This window comes from Helianthus annuus, chromosome 9 (assembly GCF_002127325.2).
Source record: "Helianthus annuus cultivar XRQ/B chromosome 9, HanXRQr2.0-SUNRISE, whole genome shotgun sequence".
NCBI classification, from domain to species: Eukaryota; Viridiplantae; Streptophyta; class Magnoliopsida; order Asterales; family Asteraceae; genus Helianthus; species Helianthus annuus.
The window spans coordinates 152,391,607-152,403,559 of NC_035441.2; positions in this window are offsets into that span (position 1 = coordinate 152,391,607).

Sequence of the window (11,953 nt, forward strand, 5' to 3'; positions counted from 1 at the left end):
GACGCTACTGGATCCTATATTGCTTTCCTTGTTGAAAGCGGAAATCAAGGTTAAGTTGTTCAAGAACCTCATAACCACTTTCAACTGGAATACGAGGTGACTGCCAGTACCATTGACTTTAATGTCGGCTACAGATGCTCAACTAAACTTCTATCATGTTCCAATTTTAATTTTAAAGTAAACTACTGACGTGAGATCGAAGTCTCAATCAAATTTAATCCAATTACTACTAATAGCTAGCGGTGAGTGGGTATCGAACACAGAGAGTTTGTAGAATTTGTATTATCTAAATGGATTGCTAATTACTAGATTAAACTAAATTGCAAGAAAAGTAAATTCACTGATTTGGTTGTTTGGTTTTAAAAACTAAAATTAACTAATTAAATTGCAAACTAAAGATTGGTTTTGTAAACAGTTTAGGAACAAATGACCAGTGGCGGATCCAGGATTTTTTTCACCGGGTTCCTTTTGCTAGATTTTCACTAATTCTCACTAATTTTTTCTAAATCATATAAAATTTCCACTATTTTTTTCATTTTTTTCCAAACCGAGGGGGTTCCCGGGAACCCCCAAAACACCCCTGGATCCGCCACTGCAAATGACCATCCTAGGTTTTCGGTTTCAATTGACATTCATGTTCAAATTCAACTTTAAAGAACCACATAGACATGGCTCATGTGTAGTTACTTGTTTGCGATAAAAGGGAACTAAGTACTCGGATTGCAAGAATGCGAGGTTGTTACCCGATGACCAATTAATCAATATCCAACCCTAATCCCTCTCATGATATCTCGATTGCCAACGGCACCAAGAACGTATGGTTTAGACTATGATCGAAATATAAATCAACAATTTACAAACAAATATCAACACACCATAATAAACAAACAAAGATTGCAAGTCTATTATTCTAGAAATACGAACAAGAACACAAATGTCTTAAACGAACCTTCAACCTAGGATGATGACCATAAGTTTAGCCACTCATGCCTTGGTAAATCATCATCAAACAAATATCAATGTTCATGTGAATCGAAAACACCAACAAATTGTTTAGAACCAAGCAAGAACACCTAAAATCGCCCAGGAAACTATCTAGAAACGGTTGGGAATGATTGGCCGGATGTTGGGAAGAAAGATGTAAAGGCTGGAACGGCTGATGAAGGATTGTAGTTAAATGAGTGTTCGGTTTGGGTACTTGTGGGTAATGTAGTGTTGGTTGGTTTAATCTCATGTGTTGGTGTAGGAATGGTAGTAGAATTTGGTGGAGGTGTAGATGGTGTAGGTTGACCCGTAGTGGGTGGTGGTGATGGTGGATCCATTGTGTTAATCGGTGTAACTGGTGTTGTAGGTGTTGTTGGTGACCCACTAATTTTGTTTTCCCGTAATAAAACTCTGTTTTTTCTCAAAGTTCGTTCAATCTCCGGATCAAATGCCAATGTTGATAGCTTGTGAGAGCCTCTAGTATGCATGCACCTGTAAATACCTGCACATTAAACAAAACCAGCGTAAACCCGAAAAATAACAAACTAAACTATCAAAGATAACACACGTTGCGCACTACTCCCAGGCAACAGCGCCAAAATTTGACGTGAGGTCGAAGTCTCAATCAAATTTAATCCAATTACTACTAATAGTTAGCGGTAAGTGGGTATCGAACACAAGGATTTTGTAGAATTTGTGTTATCTAAATGGGTTGCTAAATTGAATAAAGTTAACTAAATTGCAAGAAATGTAAATTCAGAATTTTGATTGTTTGGTTTTAAGAACTAAGATTAACTAATTAAATTGCAAATCAAAGGTAGGTTGTGAAACAGATTAGGAAAAAGTAACCATCCTAGATTTCAGGTTTTTAATCCACACTAATGTTTATGCCCAACTAGAAAGAACCACATAGACATGGCTCGTGTTTGATTATTTGTCTGTGATAAAAGGGAACTAAGTACTCGGATTATGAAAACGCGAGGTTGTTACCCGATGATCAATTGACTATTATCCAACCCTAATCTCTCCCATGATATCTCGATTGCCAACGACACCAAGAACGTATGGTTTAGACTAACATCAAACAAGAATCAACACTTTACAAACAAACATTCAAACACCATAATAACTTAAACAACATTGCAAAGTCATTATTCTAGAAATTCAAACATAAACATAGTGTTTCAATGATCACCATGAAATTAGCCGCTCATAGTTTGGTGCATCATCATCACACAAAGTCTAATGTTCATATGAATTAAAACACAAACCGAATTGTTTAGAACCAAGAAGAACAAGCCAAAATCGCCCAAGAAGTGCTCCAAAACCTTCCACAATGATTAGATGATGAAAAGGCACCATAAACAACCTTAAATGAGGGAGTTACAAGTTTCATGTCAGTCTCCACCGTAATCTACGGTGGCCACCGTAGCTTACGGTGGCTTGAAATGGCCTACAGTGGGTTTAAACTGGCTTACGGTGACAATTTTTGTCAGGGACCACCATAGCCTACGGTGGTCACCGTAAGCTACGGTGGCTTCAACTAGGAAATTTTGTTTTCTTCATAACTTTCTCGTTTCAACTCCGTTTTCTTCGCCGTTTTCGCCCACGTTCTCGTAATTTCGTCCTCTATCATGTTATCTTCTTAATTCTTCAATTCCAATAATTGATTTTTTTTTTTCATTTATTCTCCGTCTTTCAATCTCCAATCCAGTCGCGCCTATTCGAAGCTTCATTTCCACACTTTTAAGCACCAAATGTACCTGAAACACAAGCAACCGTAGTTATCTAATTCAAGATAAATACATGGACAAATGAGGGATTAAATTATACTTTATAACCCTTAAGGGTCGTCCTGCGGACTACCCGTCAACTACACTAACCAAAATCAAGTGAAATCAAAGTAAATAAACAATTGTTCTTGCATATACCTTTGACCGTCGCTGTATCCATCACCATTTCAACTATATACACCATGATCAGAGGCTGGTGGGTGAAGGTGTTCGGTTGATCAGAGTGGGTGTTGAGTGGATCGAAGTGTGGTGGTTAACGATCGATGGTTGGTGGTTAACAATCAGTGGTAACATATGGTACATCTGATGTAACCCAACTTAACATTTCATTAAAAAGTTAATTTCTCTCTCTTCCAGTTACACAACCCAATCCAATTCAATTTTTCTCTCTCATTCACAACCCCTAAACTAATATTTTATTAAATAGACATGATTTATTAATATTGTTTATTATATAAAAATATTAGGCATAATAAAATAATAATTTTATTTTGAAACTAATAAACTATTTATATTATATAAAAAAAAATAAATGTTAAAACAATAATATTTATTTTATACTAAAAAAATATTTTTTCTGAAACAGCTTTATTTTTAAATTAAAGAGTTAATTGCTAAAATCGTCCTTGAGTTTTGGGCAGGTTTGCCATTTTCGTCCAAAATGACACTTTTGTACCAAATTGCCCTCAACGTTTGTAACTCTTTGCCATTTTCATCCAAACCACTAACTTAGTTTATTTTTTTCTGTTAAGTTGAGGATATTTGGATGAAACTGGCAAATATAAAACCACATGGACGATTTTGGCAATTTACTCAAACTCTTTTAAATTTCTTTTATTTAATTAATTTTGTTACATATATAATAAAAAAGAATATACATGCAATTTTTATATAAAAAAAATAATAGCTTTGTCACATAATTTTTATAAATTTCATCCAACCACTAACTAAGTTAATTTTTCTATTAAGGCGAAGGATGTTTATAAACTAAGACAGAAATTAATTTCTATTTTTTTATATAGATCAGTTTTGTAAAAATAAAATCTACTTAAACCTCTAAATTTTATAAAACTAAAATGCTTGTGAGCTTATTGAAAAATGTCAAATAAAAAAATCTTATCATATGTACCAAGTTTGTAATTAATCTTCTACTCTTTTAAATTCGCCCCTAAGGAAAAACAGAAGCCACCCCCCCCCCCCTCTATCAAACAACGTATCGTTACCAAACCTTAAAATTACCCACCAAATTGTAACTATAATGCTATGAACCAAAAGTTTCTTTACTCAAGCCACTCAGAATAAGTATTAGTTAGTTACCCTCATAATCTTAATTAAATAAATATTTTATTTCTACCAACATATTTTTTAGGAGCTCAACGCATTTAAAAATATGTAACGTTTTACAATTTTTTTCTATATCTACAACTGATAAATACTAAAAGTTGTAATCAATTGTTATGTGTTACACACCAATGACGTTTTCTCTTTATAAACTGATTTATATAAAGAAGCTGTAAATTAATTTCTGTCTTAATTTATAAAATTTAAAACATCCTTCACTTTAACAGAAAAATAAACTGAGTAAGTGATTTGGATGAAAATTTATAAAAATTATGTGACAAAACTATTAATTTTTTTTTTCTAAAAACTCCATGTATATTCCTTTTTATTATATATGTAACAAAAATAATTAAATAAAAGAAATTAAAAAGGGTTTGAGTAAATTGTCAGAATCGTCCTTGTGGTTTTATATTTGGCAGTTTCATCCAAATATGATCAACTTAACAGAAAAAATAAACTAAGTTAGTGGTTTGGATGAAAATGGCAAAAAGTTACAAACGTTTGGGGCAATTTGGTACAAAAGTATCATTTTAAACGAAAATGGCAAACGCGCCCAAACCTCAGGGACGATTTTGGCAATTAACTCTAAATTAAATTTATATCTATATTTTCGCAAAAAATACTAAAATATATAGCGTATTTAATGTTGTTTTTAAGTTTAAATATTATAAGTTAAGTGAGTATTTAAATTATTGGGGGAATTAATAGTCAAGAAAAGAAATTAATAATTTAAAATTAGTGCACCAATTAAATTTGGACATGTGTTAAGCTGGGTTTTGCAACCAGGTTGTTAGCTTTTTCTAAAGAAGAATTGGTTTTTTTATTAAATCCACAGGTTGTGAGCTTTTTCTAAAGAAGAATTGGTTTATTTATTAAATCCACATGGCAACCAACCTAAAGAAATGGTCACTATAGTTGTAGTCTTATATACAGAAAAAAATTATGTTTCAATCGGATGTTTTAGTTCATTGTTCTTTGTCTATGTTCATACAATGGTGTAAGGATGAGCATTTGGTACCAGGTACCGGTACCGAACCAGTACCGTACCGGGTATATTCGGTACCGGTATCAAATCCCGTTTTCTCTGTTTTTCAGTACCGGTACTGTGCCGATATTCACGAGTAAAACACCGGTAAATACAGGTAACGTACAGTATCCGAACCAGTGTATTCGGTACCGGTACCAGTACCAATTTTCCCCGTATTTCGGTACCGATACCGGTTCGGTACCGAACGGGGTACCATGCTCATTCCTACAATGGTGTATAGTTGTATTGTGATTCAAGGCGTAATATTTTAAACATGTGGAAACATTGTATTGTGATTCAGGTCATGATGTTTTAACATCTGGAATGACAAGAGCCGACTCTTGGGCCGGCCAACACGTGTCGTGGCCCGTGGCCCAAATTTTCAAAGAGCCCGAAAGGTTTTATATATATAGTATATACATCCATTCATTATGCAAGAAAGTGTTGATTGTGGAGTGGAAAAAACTATCTCAATATAATGTAGAGGTATCAAGTTTAAGTCTTGACTCCACCACCAAAGTTTTATTTTTTTAATTTATTTACGCTTAACCTTTGGGCCCAATTCTTTTTTTCGCCTGGGGCCTGATTTTTTTAGAGTTCTTAGTGACGGTTCTGGGAATAACTATATTACGATTTAATTCGTGGTGTTTTTGGAATCTGTATGGTGTTTTAAACCTGCAAAATAACAATAAAATTTCCAGATGTTAGTGTAAGATTAAATATGTTATGATTTAATATTTAATCTAGTAGCCATTATAATCATTTACATTATATAGGTCAAAATATATAATGACATATTAAATAATTAGTTGGTAATTGTTGATGGACCATATTACCCTTATTAACTAATTAGGTTTCCTCTTGGGTGCATATATAAGGAGAGTAATATAGAGGTTCTAAGGTTACACAACCTAATAATTATCATAACATCATCTCGACCTCTCTCTCATAACCGAACACCCTATTTGGTTCTTCATCATCACCATCATTAGTTTGCACCCTAAGGAGGAACCAGATCATTCTGACAAATATTGAACTCAATGGTTGCATCTCTGATTGGATTCTTCACTGCCCTGTCTGTTGTAACATGTATGTTTTCATGTTTTCCATTATGCATAGAACAGAACTGATCAACATGTGGTATCAGAGCATATGTTGATTGATCAGTTCTGTTTCTGTATCCATTATTCTGATATTGAAATCTGGAAAACAGAAGTTTTGAAAACTTAATGAACATCAAAGCTGGTTTCGAGTGATTCAAAATCACTGTTTAAAAGATTAAGTTGGTAAATCATATGACTCGAAACCAATATGGGTTAATTTTTTATGTCCGAAATCTACTTAGAAAGCATTAAAAATTCAGGTTTCGGGTTCCAGAATTTTGTTCTTATGTTTAGGGTTCATCATGTGCTCTTAAGAAAAATTCAAAATTCCTTTATGTTTTGGAATATATAATTTGGATTTTTGAGTGTTTTTTCCTGTTTTGATCTGTTTTGCCTACTAAAGATTTTAGAAATCTGTTAATAGATAATCAAATAAAATTTTCGAAATATTTTGATAAAATTAGATCATCATTAAAATAGGAAACCATATCTCGAAATCCCTAAAAATTCGAATTTTCAGTTTTATCTTCACTAACAGCTGTTTCCAGACTTGGAGAATAAGCTTCGAGATCAAGTGGTTTCGACTAGGGTTCCGACTCGAAATCTCACTAAAATACGAGGAAAACCGAGATTGCGACTAAGATTTAAACTCGCAATCAGATGGTTGCGACTCGAAACCTCATTATGAAGTCAAATCTCATTAACGTATCCGAGACTGCGACTGAGATTTCGACTCGCAATCAGGTGGTTGCGACTCGAAACCTCATTATGAGTCGAAATCATTAAGGCATTAATTTTCATAACTCGAAACCTTGAGATTTCGACTGGCATTAGTGACTCGCAATCAGATGGTTGCGACTCGATACCTTAATGACTCGTAACCTCATAATGATTCAAGATGAGTCGAAACCTTACTCGAGACCTTACTCGAGATCTCATAACTGAGAGATCTCACTCGAAACCTAAGGCTAACTCGAAATCTCAATCGAAACCACATTATTACTTTATTAAGCTGTTAATGTGAACTAAAATTTAGCTCGGGGCTCCAACCCGAACCCCGTGCAGGGGGCACACTATTAAATAATTGTTTTTTGTAAATACTTAGTTAATTAATCAGAATCGGATAATGTTTTACAAAAACCAAAATGGCTTAACTTGAATGAGTTTCTGATGTATCATTTCTGGCCAAAGCTGATTTGATACATCTATTTATTGTTCAAGTATTACGAAAGATATGTTTGAGTATGCATTACAAACGTGAATGTCTTAATATCTGGCCAAAGCTGATTTAATTCATTCATGTATAGCATGCTTAACAAGTGCATAACTAAAGTGATTGTCTCATTTCTAGCCAAAACTGATTTGTCACAATCACTTTGCATACATGCTTAAATGATTACACTTCTGGCCAAAGCTGATTTGTCTTCGTTTAAGTAGAATTTTAACTAAGTCTATTATTTTGATTTTAGTAATAGACAATATCACAGCTTCATAATTAAAATGGTCATTATTTTATGTCTGCCTTAGTATTACATGCCCTTAGATCACATTAGGACTTCTTGATTAGTATCATAATTCGCTCATCTTATTTCCACTATCAGCACCCAATTGCGGGATTCCACCTTTGACCGGTGATAACTTTGCTGCATGGAAGGACGCTCTCATGCTTACGCTTGGAATGCTGGACTTCAATTGTGCTCTAGAAGAGAATAAGCCAGCGGACCTTACTCCTCAAAGTACTGCTGCTGAGCAGATGGTTCATGAACAGTGGACTAGGTGTAACCGCAGGCCTCTCATGTTTATGAAGCAGTCCATAAACAATGCAATCAGAGGAGCCATTCCAGATTCTGAAGATGCTAAAAGCTACTTGGCTTCTATGGAGGCACAATTCAAAGGGACGTCTAAAGCACACGCTAGTACTCTTATTCTCAAGCTGGTGACAACTAAGTATGATGGGAGGAGCGGCATTCGCGAACACATCATGATAATGAATGACATGGCCAATAAGCTGAAGGGGCTAGAAATGGAAATCAGTGATAGTTTCCTCGTTCATTTCATCATTACTTTGTTTCCTTCGTCCTCTGAAGCATTCAAGATCAATTACAACACTTAGAAGGACAAATGGACGATGAGTGAGTTGGTCGCCATGTGCGTACAGGAGGAAGAGCGTATGAGGATGGATCACACTACTAATGTTGCTAACTTCACCACTTCCAACTCTAAGAAGAGGAAGAACAATCATTAAAGAAAGGATGTTTCCAAAGTCCCAAGGGCCAATCCTAATACAAGTGCACATTCCAGCTCTAAGAACTCCTTAATCAAGATCCACTGCAAGTTCTGTAAAAAGACAGGACATATGCAGAAGGAATGCCCTGACTTTAAGGAGTGGCTGGCTAAGAAAGATAACGATTATTTTATGATACTTGAGTCCTATAATTTAAATGTTCCTGCTAATTCTTGGTGGTTTGATTCTGGTTCTATGGTTCATGTTACCAATTCTACTCAGGGATTCCTTTCAATCCGGAAGCTGGGAAGAAACCAAAGAACGCTTAAGGTTGGGGATGATCGAGAATTAGAAGTGAAGGCCATTGGAACAATACAATTATTTATGAAAACTGGTTTATGTCTTAAACTTTATGATACCTTATATGTTCCTGAGATAACTCAGAACCTTATATCAGGGACCAAAGTTAGACATGGACGGTTTTATTGTTTCCCATGGTCATCGCAAACTCTCTATCCTCTATGATTCTGTTCTTTATGATACTGGTATTCTGGATGGTGGTCTCTATAAATTAGAACTAGATGATAATTTTTCCAACATTTTGTTGTCATATAACATTAATGAATCACTCACAAAGATGAAACAGAAACGAGACTTAGAGACTTCATCCATGTTGTGGCATCAACGTTTTGGCCACATCTCAAGAGAACGATTAAATCGTCTCATAGAGGATGAAGTCTTACCTCCTCTCGATTTCTCCGATTTTGGAACACGTGTCAAATGTCTTAAAGGTAAAATGACATTAGCGAATAAGAAAGGTGCCACTAGGAGCTCTAATTTATTAGAACTCATTCACACTGATATTACTGGTCCTTACCAAATCGCTGGCATAACAGGACATGCTTCATTTATCACTTTCATTGATGATTATTCTCGTTACATGTACTTGTATCTTATTAAGGAAAAATCTGAATCTCTTACAACTTTTAAAGATTATAAAGCTGAAGTTGAAAAACAATTAGATCGTCAAATTAAAGTTGTGAGATCAGATAGAGGCGGTGAATATTATGGAAAACATACAGATGTGGGCCAAGCTCCTGGTCCATTTTATGAGTTTTGTAAGGGCCAGGGGATTGTGAACCAATACACCATGCCTGGTACACCTCAGCAAAACGGTGTCACTGGATGAAGAAACCATACCCTTATAAACATGGTGCGCAATATGTTAGCCAACACTAATTTACCATTATTCCTCTGGACTGAAGCGTTAAAAGCAACTGTTCATATACTCAATAGAGTTCCTTCTAAGTCTGTCCCTAAAACTCCTTATGAACTTTGGACAGGAAGGAAACCGAGTCTTAGATATATGAAAGTATGGGGCTGCATTGCTGAAGCAAAACTTTACAATCCTTTCCTAAGGAAACTTGACCCTAAAATAGTTACCTGTTTATTTATCGGGTATCCTGATAACTCAAAGGGTTATCGTTTCTATTGTCCTTCCCATGTCACCCGTATTGTTGAAACCAAGCGTGCTGCGTTCCTGGAGGATTTCAAGGTCAGTGGGAGCAGTACCAACCTTTACGAAGAATTGCAAGAAGTACAAGACGCGGGGGGGGGGAGACTCGTCGCTTACCATTACTCCGATTACTCCTCTTGTACCCAATGCAACTACTGCATCTGAAGCTTCTACACCAACTCCAAATGTATCTCTACAATCAGAACCCATTATACCTCATAACGAAGGCACATCAAACGCTCAAAACCAAGACAACGCAGAACCCGATAATCAACTTAGGAGGTCATCTAAGCCTATAAGGCCTCTACTAATTGAGATGATTATGTTACCTACCTGACTAAAATGGATCCCGGAAAACTTAATAATCCAATCTCTTACAATGAAGCCATTAGCAGTGATCAGTCTTCAGTCTTCTGAATGGAATAAAGCAATGATTGATGAGCTTGAATCCATGAAGAAAAATGACGTTTGGGATTTGGTAGAATTACCCAACGGTGTCAAACCCGTAGGATGTAAATGGGTGTTCAAAATAAAACTGGATTTGAATGGTAACGTTGAACGCTACAAAGGGGAGCTGGGCAGAAGGAAAAGAGGCTCCTAGCTAAAGGTAGCAGCTGTTTCATCGACATTGTTGCTGGTTCGGCAGAGGATCTTAGTCACAGTTCAGTTGGAGCGGTACGCCCTTCTCTCGTATCTACTCATGCATGTCTCAATTATATATGCGCAATCACGTACACACTTCAATACGAAATTGATTATATAGTCGGGGTAAAGTAAGCCAAGAGGATATATCCGCATTTCTTAAGTTTAAGTGTTGTTCAAGGCTGTCAAAGATGGCAAAAGGGGGCTTTTATAAAGAGTCCCCAGTTGTTTCCCTTAAGTCATTCAGGGCTGGGCCATATAGAAGAGAAGCTGCAAGGCCCGGGCATCCATGCTCACGCCCACCCTCTAATACGCACGCACAAATGCCATCTCCTCTTACCCGGGTAATAATATATATAATAAAGGCTTCGAATGGCAAAAGTAATTTGAAAGAAGTCTCGCATCGTAAGCTTGGGTCCTAGTTCACCACCTTCAAGCGATGTAGAAAATTTGTCTTGCAAAGGGCTACACTCAGAAAGAGGGAATTGGTTATCAAGAGACGTTTTCACCTGTTTCTCGTAAAGATTCATTAAGGATCGTCATGGCCCTAGTAGCTCATTTTGATTTAGAGTTGCACCAGATGGACGTTAAAACCGCTTTCCTTAACGGAGACTTCGACGAAGATGTTTACATGAAACAACCTGAAGGCTTTAAACCTGAAGGTCAGGAGCATCTAGTCTGTAAGTTGAAGAAATCCATTTACGGGTTAAAACAAGCATCACGTCAATGGTTCCTCAAGTTTGATGAAGTCATGAAGAAACAAGGTTTGATGAAGAATCAAGTGGATCAATGCACCTACCTCAAGATGAGTGGGAGCAACTTTACTATACTTGTCCTTTACGTAGATGATATTCTATTGGCAAGTAATAGTTTAGACATGTTGCATGAGTCGAAGCGGTTACTCTCGCATAACTTCGACATGAAGGATCTCGGAGATGCTTCTTACGTCATTGGCATCGAAATTCACCGAGATAGACACAAAGGGATCTTAGGATTGTCTCAAAAGGCTTACATAGATCGTGTCCTTACACGTTACAACATGCAACAGTGCAAACCCTCCATCGCTCCAGTAGTTAAGGGAGATGTTTTCGGTTCATTCCAGTGTCCGACAACAGAGGTTGAGTAGGAGCAAATGAGTCAGATACCTTATGCGTCAGTAGTCAGGAGCTTGATGTATGCTCAAGTCTGTACTCGCCCAGATATCGCTTATATTGTTGGAATGTTAAGCCGTTATCAGACTAATCCTGGCCTAGATCACTGGAAAGCAGCTAAGAAGGTACTTCGATATCTGCAAGGGACGAAAGACTATAAACTGACTTATAG